Source organism: Ambystoma mexicanum, chromosome 6q, assembly GCF_040938575.1.
Source record: "Ambystoma mexicanum isolate Mex_15411 chromosome 6q, UKY_AmexF1_1, whole genome shotgun sequence".
NCBI classification, from domain to species: domain Eukaryota; kingdom Metazoa; phylum Chordata; class Amphibia; order Caudata; family Ambystomatidae; genus Ambystoma; species Ambystoma mexicanum.
In genome coordinates this window covers 1093133422-1093146258 of record NC_090937.1, presented here as the reverse complement: position 1 = coordinate 1093146258, position 12837 = coordinate 1093133422, and positions in this window count along the sequence as shown.

Below are 12837 nucleotides of genomic sequence, written 5' to 3'. Positions count from 1 at the left end.
CCAAAGTATCAATCGCCACCCAGTACAAATGACATGCCCTGAAACTGCTCCATCGCTGGCAGTATGATCCTTGCAGACTCTCGAAAATGTTCCAAACATCTAGCCCAAAATGCTGGAGACACTGCGACATGAACACTGATTACTGGCATATGTGGTGGAAGTGCCCCAAGGTACGCATCTATTGGCAAGAGGTCCTGGGTGGATTAAGCAATTAGATGGCATAGAAAGAGTCCTATCCCCTCTCCTAATCCTATTGGGCCTTGAAGAAGAAGAAGACAGAGGGGTATGTGTAAAAGGATTGATATCACCCCTCCTGTTGGCGGCAAGAGCTGCCCAGTCATCAAATGGAAGTCCCCGCGCCTACCTGACAAAAAAAGACTGGCTGCAAATCGCTATAAATATATACACTATGGAGAAAATAACCGCGGCCCTCCATGACAAGGCCACCCAGCAGGAGGAAACCATTGGTGGCAAACATTTTCTCCAGGGCCAGGATGGTGTGGTCACTGGACGTGGACTCAACCAGCTCCACCTCAGGATAGCGCGACCACAGGTCTACTACCGCCAAAAAGTACATCCCTCGGCCCGTGGATCCGAAGTCTGCATGCGGGCGTTCACTCCTTTCCATGGCCTGGATGGGTGGGCCTGCTGCTTGGCAAGGTATGCATGCTCTCACAAATTTGTCCACCCTACTCTCCTGGTCCGGGAACCATACTTTCAACCTGAGATGGGCCTTCGCCCCCTGGTGCCCTTTGTGGGCGAGCTGCAGCACCTTGCCCACCAGTGCACGTGGGATCACGATCTGGTGCCCCCTCAGCAAAAGACCATCCTCAGCCACCAACAGCTTATGGCGTGCCCTCCAGAGAGCCTGTAGGTCCTTCTGTGCGCCAATGTCCCTCCTGGCATTGTTCATGAGCACTTTGCGCCACTCTCCACTGGCCACAGCCTCCTTTATTATCCGGAATACCTTGTCCGCATTCGACTCCTCCGCAATCTCTTGGCGCGCCAGGGCGACAGGCAGAGCTGATTCCACCACTAGGTGCACCACTTCTACACAATCTGCCACCTCCGCTGAGTCTCGGGGGCGCCCCGCTCCCAGGTGGCGGGACAGATAGTCCGCTGGATTGTGGGTGCCAGGACGATACAGCGGCTTGACCCTGTACTCCATGAGCGAGAGCATCCACCTCTCTATACGTGGGGGTGGCTTGGACGGTGCCGCAGACATGATCGGGATCAGGGGCTTGTGGACCGTCACGACGACTACATGCTTTCCTAGGATGTAGATCCGAAAGTGCTTGCAGCCCCACAAGATAGCCAGGGCTTTGCGCTCAATTTGCGAATAACGTTTTTCAGTCTCGTGAGCAACTTGCTGGCGTAAGCAATGGGTCGCATGATCCCCTGTGGGTCCGCCTGCATGAGGACTGCCCTATACCCACCGGGCTGGCGTATACCATGATCTCCGACTCCCGGTCCGGATTAAAATAAGCCATAGTGTCTTGCCCCGACAGGGCGTTCTTGATGGCGGTGAACGCTCTTTGTTCATTCCCTGTCCAGGTCCAGGCCACATCAGTTCTGGCCAGTGCCCGAAAGGGTTCCGACAGTGAGGCCAAGTCTTGAATAAATCATCCACAATAATTGACCATGCCCAGGAAGCTCCTGATTTCTGCGGGCGACTCTGGCGGGGCTGCCTCTTGAATGTCCTTCACTTTCTCCGGGTCCGGAGAGATGCCCCCGGCGTGGAATACAAACCCGAAAAATGTTATGTGGTCTTTCAAAAATTCACACTTTTGCCGGTGCAGGGTTAGTCCCAGGCTACAGAGTCTTTCCAGGGTGCTCTCCAGGTGCTTCAAATGCTCAGCTTCTGACCTTGCGAATACCAGGATGTCGTCCGACATGTTGATCATGCCTTTTAGCCCCGACAGGGCTCCCCTAGTGGGGTTCTGGAAAACTTCCGCTGTCGAAGAGACCCCGAAGCTGAGCCTCTTAAACTGGTATAGCCCCTCGTGAGTCGTAAAGGTGGTAATGTATCTTGACTTGGGGTGGAGCTCCAGTTGATGGTAGCCGGACCTCAGATCCAGTTTTGTAGCTCGCTGACAATGTCATCTAGGGTGGGCGTGAGATGACGTTCCCTTTTGATCGCCATGTTTGGCAACCGCATGTCCACGCAGATGCGGACTGCTCCCGGCAGTTTGGGCTTTGTGGGCGACCAGGTTCGGAGAAACCCACAGAGGCAGGCCTTCCACTCTCTCAATAATGTCTAGGTCAACAAGTGTTTGTAACTCCTTCTCCACCTGTGCCCTCAGGTGGAACGGGATGCAGCGATGCTTGAGTGCTGTTGATCTTACCGACCCATCAATGTGGAGCCTGATGGGGTCCCCTTTTAGCTTCCCTATCCCATGAAAGATGGTGTCGAAACGCTGCAGCAGGCGTTCTAGGTCCGTGTGACAAACAGCGAGCGTGAAGTGCACTATATTTAGTGCTTCAGAGGTGGCACAGCTGAGAAGGGAGTGTGGGCTCACGCTTGTCACGAAGAATCTCGCCTTAATCCTGCTCTGTCCATGGGACACTGGCACCACGAACACCCCCTGGATTGGAAGTGGCGTGTCTCCGCCAAAGGCATAGATCAGCGCCTTGGATTCTGCCAACTCGGGAGGGCCTGGGAGGGCTTCATAATGTTCAGTCGCTAGCACACAAACTGACACCCCCGTATCTATGAGAACTGGGGTAGGGACCTCTCCGATGTTTACCATGCATGTCGGTTGCTGGCTTCCTCTGGGACCAGTGGCAATGCTTGAGATGAAGAAGATTTCCTCTTCCTCCTCTTCCTCCTCTGCTATGTTCAGGTCCTGCAGGCCTTGCTCGACTGACGACACACCCCTCACCCTTGGGTTTTGCTCCTGCCAATTCTCGCTGGCCCTCTCGAGGCCGCTACCGGGGTGGATGCCCTGCACACCCTCGCATAATGTCCCGGTGTGCCACACCGGCCACAGACCCGCAACTTTGCTGGGCATTCCCCCACGTGCGGCAGGTCATAACCACAATACGGGCACGACTGGGCGTTGCCCAACGCTGGAGGACAATCTCCCTGCCTTGGTGTCTATTTCGCCCTCCCTGGAGCAGAGCGTCCAATGGTGAATGCCTCTTCACCCTTGCTTGGGTGTGTGGCCGCATCCATCTTCGCCCCCCTGGCTTCCGCCAGTTCGTACGCTCTCCCTGTGTACAGGATCTGCTGTAGGGTCAGCCTGGCTCTCTAAACACCTGCCTCCTTAACTTCCCCGAACTGCACCCTTGCAGCAGCTGGTTTCGGACCATCTCCTCATCATTCACCCACCTGCAGGAGCTTGCCAGGTGCCTCAGCCACGCACAGAACTGGTCTAGCGATTCGTCTTCTAGCTGCTTCTCCGCACACATGACAAACCTGTCAAAGTCCACATTTGCCATGGGAAGAAAATGATCTCGAAGAGCCTGTTTCACGGCATCATACGTGACCACCGGAATGTTGAGAGAGTCATAAATCCTGTGGACTTCCGTCCCTGCGGAGTACATCATGATGGCAATTTTCGCTTTGTCATCCGCCTCCCCAGAGGCCCTGAAAAACATTTCTAGTTTCTTGACCCACAGGAGTCATTTCGGCCCCAATTTGGAAGGTGGGCCACTGGTGTCAAATTCGGGCATGGGGGCTAAAGTACTGTGCATCCTGCATGGGACGGGCGCAGGGGCACCCTCTTCTTCTCCTTCCTCACCCATGATGTTGGCAGGGTAGAGTACTCATGGACTGTTGCACCACGAAGGTGGAGAAATGGCCCAGTCACCAGATGAGATGGTGGAAGTCCAACCCCAATGGTAGAATATGGCACCAAACTCTGTGAGCCTAGGTATGGAAAGTTCTAGGCACCCTCAACAGTTCTCCAGCGCTTCCTTTCTTTTTTTTTTTTTTTTTGATGCCACAGCCTTGCTGTAAGCGAGGGATGTGGAAAGTTCCAAAAATTGTTGTACAGGCACTGGGTATAGCAGCCGGCGCACGAGCACATTCATGGGCCGCAACCGCTGCAAACCACGTGTGAAAACAAGATGGCCACCGGCCGTGCGCGTAAGTCCATGCCGACACAGAGCAAAAGCCCCTGGCTCCGATGCCTTCGGAGCAGAGATGCAATGCTCCGGAGTCGTCCTCGTCGCCAGTGTTGTATGGTGTGGGCTGGCCAGGGTCCACACCAGCACTCACACGCAGCCACGCATCCACACCAGGGACCACACGGGACACGTGTGTACTGCTCGGGTCCCCGGCTCAAACTGCCGGGTTGAACGTCTTTATTTAAACAGCGCATGCGCAAGCCTCATTACCGCTCGCGCATGCGTAATCAATGTGTATACACTACGCAACAATCAGCTTCTCATACACATCAAAGCTGTCACCTGGAGAACGAAAGGCAGTTTGTGTTGTAGGGACTGATTAGACTTCAGATAGGTGTCAGTGGGTAATAGAAGACGCTTTCTGCTTTGTTTCCTTACTGTTGCAGCTAATCTTCTTTGGGATCAGCGATATCCGATTGCCCTCCTATTCTTCATTCCTCCTTTAAACCTCTTTCTTGAGAGGAAGAGTCGGAAGAGCCCTAATCCCTTTCCCGGGCCCATGTTTTGTCACCTCCAGTTGAGAGCACCAATCCTAGCATTCTGTCCCTAATGCTGTACTTCCGCACTCTTGGCATCTTCATGCAGCAAATTCCTTGTAACCCGACCGACCGGTGTAACTGATCCCTTTCTTGCATGACATGACAGGCTCTGGAGTCTGTCAAATCTCTGCTATAGATCATCACACTCCTCCATCCCCCACTCCCCCAGCCCTTTACCTCCTGCCATGCCTGACAGGGACAGTATGACAAAACAGGTGTCTCTCTCCCGATCCTATCGTTCTTCTATGGGGTTGTCTCCATGGAAAGGTGCAATGGTTTGTATGTAGAAAAAAGCCAAGAAAGCCAAACAAACATGTGTCAAGAAGTTAAGGACATTTATAGTGTGTAGAGTATGACTGCCATGTGCCACGAGTTGCAGATGGTATGAGTTGCTGGCGGTATGACCTGCACATACCTGTGTCTGTTTCCCTTGAACATATCCCTCAACCACTCAATTCCCTCTGGGATTTGGACTTGTGTTTTGTTTTCAGTTTTGAATGAATGAGGACATCTTAGTCACACCTGTCAACTACGTTCCCTGCTGGCCTGCACCAGCTCCCCACAAACCATACTGTTGAAGGGAACTTTCTATGTTCTCTAGTCCTTTCTTTATTTCCAATCTGACCGTCACCTGTATTACACTGGGCTATTATTGTGCTAATCGCTTGGACCGGCATTGTTTCTATGAGGAGTTGATTATAATGCCACGATTTTGCAACATGTTCATTGCTCATGGCTGTATGAATGAGGACACCAATTGCCCTGACCAACGGCCATTGTTTCTTCACCAACATTTCCCATTCATTGTGTCACATTTTCCATCCACTTGTTTTAAGAGAATGAAGGCCTGAAACCACCAGTGCTTCATCTCTCAAAACACACCAGCCTTTGGTGTGTGTGTGGTAACTGGCAAAATACGGATATGATGTCTTTTCATTCTAAAATGTATAATACGTCCGTCCATGCTTTGATTAGTAGAATCCACAACAACAAACCCAAAAACGCAATGCAGTTGTTTTTTTAATTATATATATCGTTTTTCAATTCAGGAAACAGACAATTAATCTTTCCTAAATCATGGTTTAACTGTACCACATCATGATATAATAATCAGTACAATAGCAACTTCTTAAAAAATGCATATCAATAAACATTTTGGAAAAACAACTGGGCCTCATTACGACCCTGGAGGTAACAATGGCGCTATTAGCGCCATGGTTGCCTCCAAAACCTTACCGATTCCGCCATGGTGAATGGAGCAATTACCGCCCATTCCAAGGTTGGCGGGGGCGGTAATTCCCCATTCAGCATGGCCCTTCCGCATTCCCATTTTAGCCCCCATAGGGTTCAATGGGAATGGGGAAGGCGGTAATAACGGTACTGCAAATTGCAGCACCGTTATTACCTCTAAAGTCCCTTTGCGGGTCCCGTCCTTAATGGCTGGTTTTACCAGCCGTTAAGGGAGGTCCCGCAAAGGGAACTCGTAATAGGGCGGAAAGGGATAACCGGTACCAGTGCCCTTACCGGTACCGGTAATCCCTTACCGCCCGGGTCGTAATGAGGCCCTGTGTTTAATGACTGTGTTCTCTTTGGCCCATTTGCACTTTATCTCAAGCAAAGCTGTATTTTGAAAATGTGTTGCTGCTTGTGCACTTCACTATAGAAAACCAACATGTTTTTTTCTGTGTTAAGCAACATTTCAAATATGCACTTCCGTGTCTGCTGCTGATAAACACTATAATCATAGGCTCCAACATGTTATGTGGATTTTAATTGCTAAATCCAGACGAGCCAATGGTTTTGTCAAGGGATGTGATATTAAGGTTTGGTCCACTTCAAAAAGGTTGCTAAAAAAGCATTGTTTTAATCAATACATCTTTGTTTTGTCACACATTTACTGCATCCTCTCACACACTACTTCTCTGTTGGAGACAAATAACTGAAACATATTTCTTGTAATAAAAATAATTAACAAATATATGTATGCACATTTGCAATTAAGATTGAGTCCTACGTTTATGCAAACAGGTGAGACTTTATTTTAAACTAAAATCCCAGTTCAAGAAAGTTATGTCCCTCTTTAGATGCTCATAAAATAAGCTGGGAACCCTCCGTTTTGAGTTGAAATGGCGTTTCAAATGCGTCTATGTGGAAGGCTAGAGGTTGCATATAGATGCTGAAATGCAATGGCGATAGAGCCGAGGTTTGTACACCACAAGGATGAGCCAAAGGGTTGCAGTCAATTGGCCAATTTTGACATGGGCTAGCCTGTTCTGCAGGAAGAAAGTTAACAATTCCAGGTGAGGTCCATCAATTCCCACATTAGACTTAAGTCTATACACCAGGATCCCATTTTGTGACATCTTTTAAAACAGGTAATAAAGTATGTTTGTATATAATTATTATCATTAGTTATTTATAACACACTTAATACCCAGAGGTTTCTAAGCGTGGCCCCGGGGATCGATCCTGTGTTGCTCCACGTCGTCTTGCTTCTAAGGGGAGTGCGTTGCCCCTGAGCTATCCTCCCAAGCCCATATGGATAGGAATTAATCCTCACCGAGTAACACCGAATGCTGATGTTTCGATAGATATTTTTATTTTAGGTGCATTTTTTATGGGCTGCATTGATATATATATGTATATATATTGTCTTTTACTCTAATCTGCGTTGCATATTTATGCTGAAACGTCTTGCATTCATGAATATATGCCACTAGATGCATGATCAAACAAGCATTCGAATGGGTGGGCAAAAGGGAGTAACCAAAATTGTTACAAAATGGCCACCACTTATCCTAAATGATTTACCCAAAAAAAACATGTTGCATATTATTGAAAGAGAAAAAGGACAACTGCCAAATGAAAACCATAGAGACTATGGGGCTGATTCATGGTATTTGTGTGCCGAAAAACGGGGATTTGTGCGCCATTCTGCCCGCAAATCCCTGTTTAACAAATGGGGACTTCGGGGCAGAATGGCGCACAAATCCCTTGTTATTAAAGCCTCTGATAAGGGAACAAATATAGTCATCCAGAATAAGGAGGACTATATTAAAGAAGTCCACAGGCAATTTATGGATCTCAGCTGTTATGAAGAAGTACTTATCAATCCTACAGAGCAAATCAACACCAAAGTGAAGTGTCTCCTGAACAAATGGTTGGACCAAAATAGTTTGAACAAAGACGACTGCTAATTCCTTTAGAACAAATTCCCCACAATACCGACCATCTATTTTTTGCCCAAAGTGCATAAAAACCTCACTAGTGCCCCTGGCGGACCCACTGTAACACTTAATGGAGCAGCCTTGGAAAACATGTCCAAATACATATATCAAACTCTTTTGCCCCTGGTATTCACTATACCGTCATATTTACGCAATACAAAATATTTTGTAAGCAAGATTGATGGAATATCATGGGTAGAGAATTTTATGTTTGCTACATTAGATGTAGTTTCGCTTTACACGTCCATTGAACACAGTGATGGCATAAAAGCCTGAACATTTTTTTTGGACAGCAGATCATTTAACTATTTTGCCCATGGTCAGATCATTATAGAAATGATTGATCTATGTGTAACTAACAATGGCCCTCATTAAGACCCTGGCGGAAAGTGACTGACCGGACCTCCACAGCGTAAATAGCGTTTCCGCCATTGCACGAAGGAGCAAAGTGCGGCCCATTCCGACCCATCGGGCACGAGCACCACGGCATGGCGGAAGTGCAAAGTCCGCGATGGCGGAAATGACCCCAAAACGGCCCACACCGCCGCCGTACGGCGCCCTAGGTGCAATACCGCCACCCATCACAGCGGACACCGCAGTGTGCGCCTACCGGAAAGTACGGTGACCGGAAATATACGGAAACGGAAGTTAAAACATGGGCCCGGAACGGGAAACATCCCGCCGTACACCTATAAAACCACTAAAACCACACAACCACTAAAATCACTACCCTGAGACACACCCCAACCCGTCATCCACCCTAGCGAAACCAAGAAAAATGGGAAAAGTAGCGAAGAAAGCGTGCGACTGCAAGCGGCAGGTCCACTTCTCCCGTGAGGAACTCACCGTGCTAACAGAGACCCTCCAGGAGAATGCTGCCGTCGTCTTCTGCACGCAAATGACCAGGACGGCACTTGCAAACAAGAAGGCCATATGGGCTCTGGTGGCACAGCGGGTAAGTGCGGTGGGGACCGCACCCCGCACCCCACAGCAATGCCGTAAGCGATGGGACGACCTGCGGATACGCGTCCGCAGCATACTCTCTGCCAACCGCAACATTGCCACAGCCACCGGGGGAGGTCCTGAATCACCCATCAAGTTGACCCCCTGGGAAGAAATCTGTGCCTCCACCATCGGAATGGAGAGCATAGAGGGAGTCGGAGGGATGGAGAAAGGAGTGCAGACATCCGAAGATTCAGGTAGGTGGGCCAAATAAAACAATGCCAAATCCACAAAGTCCATCCATGTGAAGTACCATGCGTCCACATAGTGCAACAGAAACACATGTCCAGGAGAACGTCCACACACATCGGCCTGATAGCGCACGTTAAAACCCACAATAAATACATAAATAATTAAAAACCCCTAAAACACGCACTACACGTGCAGCAGGCACACCCTAACTGCAGGCTGCCAAACAACTGCACCCTCACTCCACACACAAATGAAAGCACCTCCAAGGCCCCGACCCAAATCACCCTCAGGTACCACCCCAATGCATGTGATACAATGCCATTCCAATTCCCACAGACCCATCAATAACCCTCGCCCTCCTTTACTCCACCACAGGGTCCGATCCAAACGACGAGCTTCAGGACACCCCTACCAGCACACCTGCAAAGAGGGCCAAGACCAACGGCCAAAGACCCTCCACCTCAGCTGCACGCATCAAGACACGGCAGCAGCACAAATCAGGTGGCAGCACAGAGGAGGGAACATCAACAGGCACCCCAGCAGCCAGCATGCCCACAACACCACCACCACAGGTCCCCCCAACGGATGCCACAGAAGGCACTGCCTCCGGTGGCAGCAGCACCATAGGTGACACCCCATTGATGGCAGCATGCTCCGACACAGAAGACGGGGATGTCGAAGTCAGATCCATCCATGACCTGTCCCAATCCCCCTGTCTGTCCCATCCCGTACAACATGAGGATACCACGCAGGGGCACTCACAAGACGACGACTGGCCATCCCCCACAAGCCCTGTGGCAAGGCAACATGAGGACAACAGCCCCTCTGTGACACCCCCGCAAATGGCCATGGCCCAGCAGAGGCAACAGTCCCTCGACCAGTTAATCGTGCAACAGCAGCAACTGGCCACGCTCCTCAAGGACCATGCCGATGAATGTGGGGGCACTAAGGCAGACATAGAAACATCAACTGAGACACTTAGGGCAGAAATGGAGAGAGGTACAGAGACACTAAGGGCACAAATGGAGAGAAGCACCGAGAGCCTGAGGGGGGAACTGCATGCGACGTCCAAGGACGTATGTGCCGAACTTGCCGCAGTGCGCTGTGTGCTCACTGAGCTCTCGCAAACCCTTAGGGACATGCATGGACGTGAGCAGGCAGAGACATCATCCGTTGCAAGTTCCGTCCAGGGCAGCCCCCAACGTAGATCTGGGAGGAACCTGCGCTCCACAGGCAGGGGTGCCCCTGATACCCGCAGAGGGGGCTTGCAATAGCGACTGCCCACTGACAATGAGCATCTTTGGACACTGGTGTTCGGGGGGGAGGTAGGAGGGTGGAGGGGGTGTGTTGGGCTCACTTGGGTGGCGGGTCGATAGGGTGTACAACATGATATCACATATGCCATAAAAAGTGCACGATCAACCAATGAGATGTGTGGACATTGATCTTTGTGTACTAGGCCATCATAGGCGTACAGTCCATATTGTGCATGTCCCAGACACACACAGTGCCACGAGTCCCGTGTCCATGTATCAGCCACCAGGCGTGAGTGCTAGAAGCATACATCAATGAGATGCTGACGAATGTCACGGCCCTCCGGTGCCTCGCAGACTCCTTGAGGTGCTGCCACATCCCCACCCTCATCATGACCATCATCAGGTGCTTGCAGTTCTGCGTCAGGGGGCATGGGCACATTTCCACGTACGCACATGTTGTGGAGCATGACACATGCCATCACCATCTTTGCAACCTTCTCATGGCGGTACAGGAGTGCCCCGCCAGACCTGCTGAGGCAGCGGAAACGACCCTTCAGTAGGCCGAAAGCCTGTTCAATGACTACACGGGTACGTGAGTGGGCATGGTTGTAGTCCTCCTCATGCTGGTCCCGTGGGTTCCGGACTGGTGTGAGGAGCCATCTCTTCAGTGGATATCCAGCATCACCTGTATGTGGACGAGAAACGTATGATGTGGAATGCCATTGCTACGTACGCACACCCCCCCCCCTTCCTGCCAGGTCATTGCCGAATCACATACCCCACATTATCATGCATGTAATGAGACTCACCGAGTAGCCAGGATCTGTTCCCTGCGTGTCGCTCCATGTAGCGTGGTATTGTAGAGTTCCTCAAGACCATAGAATCATGGGTTGATCCAGGGAATCGGGCACAACAATGTGTAATGATCCTGTTGGAGTCACACACCATTTGTACATTCAGAGAATGAAATTGTTTTCGGTTGCGGTACTGGGCCTCCATGGCATGTGGGACGACCAATTCCACATGGGTGCAGTCGATGGCACCAATGCAACCCGGTATGCCGGCAAGTGCATGGAATCCCACTTTTGTGTTGGTAATTTCCTGATCCGAGCGTGGTAGGGAGATGTAGTCGTCTGCGTGCTGCAGGAGGGCATCGAGCACTTGCAATAGTGTCCGTGAGAACAGTGGCTGAGAAATGCCATGCAACTGTCCGACTGTGTGCTGGTAGGTGCCTGTGGCCAGGAAGTGGAGTACAGACACCACCTTCAGTAGGGGTGGGATGGCGGTTGGGCTATCTATCATGCTGACAAGGTCAGCCTGTGTCATGTCCACAATGGCGGCTATGGTGTCCCGGTCCAGACGGTAGAGGGTGTGGATCTGCTCATCAGTGAGGTTGAACGGATGTGCTCGGAGGCGTGGGATTGCGGGCTGCCTGCGTGGTGGTAGTGGCTGTGCTGGCGGCCCTTGCTGGCCCTGCCTTGGCCTCCTCCTCCTCCTGCGTCTCCTCCGTGCGGCCGGTTGTAGTTGGTGTTCGTCTTCTTCTTGGAGTTGGAGTACTTGCAGTGCTATCAGGTCCCCCAGGGACAACATCGCGAGTCCTGCCGGTAGCATTTCGGTGTGGTTGTGGGAGGAGACTGGCTGTGCAATTTATGTGTTTTCAGGCTGAATGGCCTCCACCTGTGGTGATTCATTCCACCTGTGCAAACTGCTCTCCCCTTTGGCCGAGCACGTCCCGCGCACAACGCTGCAATTCGTGGAATGGCATCTTGCTATTGCAATCATGTATTTGTACCCGATGGCCGTGTAACATTGGTTGATATGTTCATTCTGCTGTGGTCCCATTGTTTCACATACTATCTGTGCAGTCGCGAACAGAGTTGTGAAGGGTCAGTGGAACGTAGTACTCGAGTAACGGTGGGCCCTCATTCATCACTGTACCGAGTTGCAACGACGGGCGGGGCGTCCCATTCGTGGGTGAAGGCAGTTGCCATTTTCACACACAGCCGCACTCGATGGATTAATTAGTGTTTTCAAACGGCCACAGATGCCTCTTCGACGTGATGTTGCAAATGAGGAATTCGAAGGGCGGCGCTTTCGGTTTTCAGCTAGCGGCGAGGAAATGCCCACAGGTCTGACTGCAAATATAACGTTCTATTGTTCAATGTCCTTGAGACAGGGGCCATGGCGAGAATGCAATGATTGATATGAATGGTTTGGGATGCGCAATAGCGACGTGGGCGATGAGGCCGGACGTTCCCAAATACATGTTACTTCACTACACTGGAATTACGGGCTGGGGCACTGTGGATTTTGCAGGCTGCATAACGCACAGACTCAATGGATATTTCTAATGTTATGTGAGTAAATATTCAGGCGTTTTAATCCCGGGATGAGGGAATGATGAATGGATGCATGGGCAGGTGATTTGATACAGAGTTTGCCATGTACAGGGCTTCTTGGGATCTATCCGCCTCCCCTACGCTATGTGAT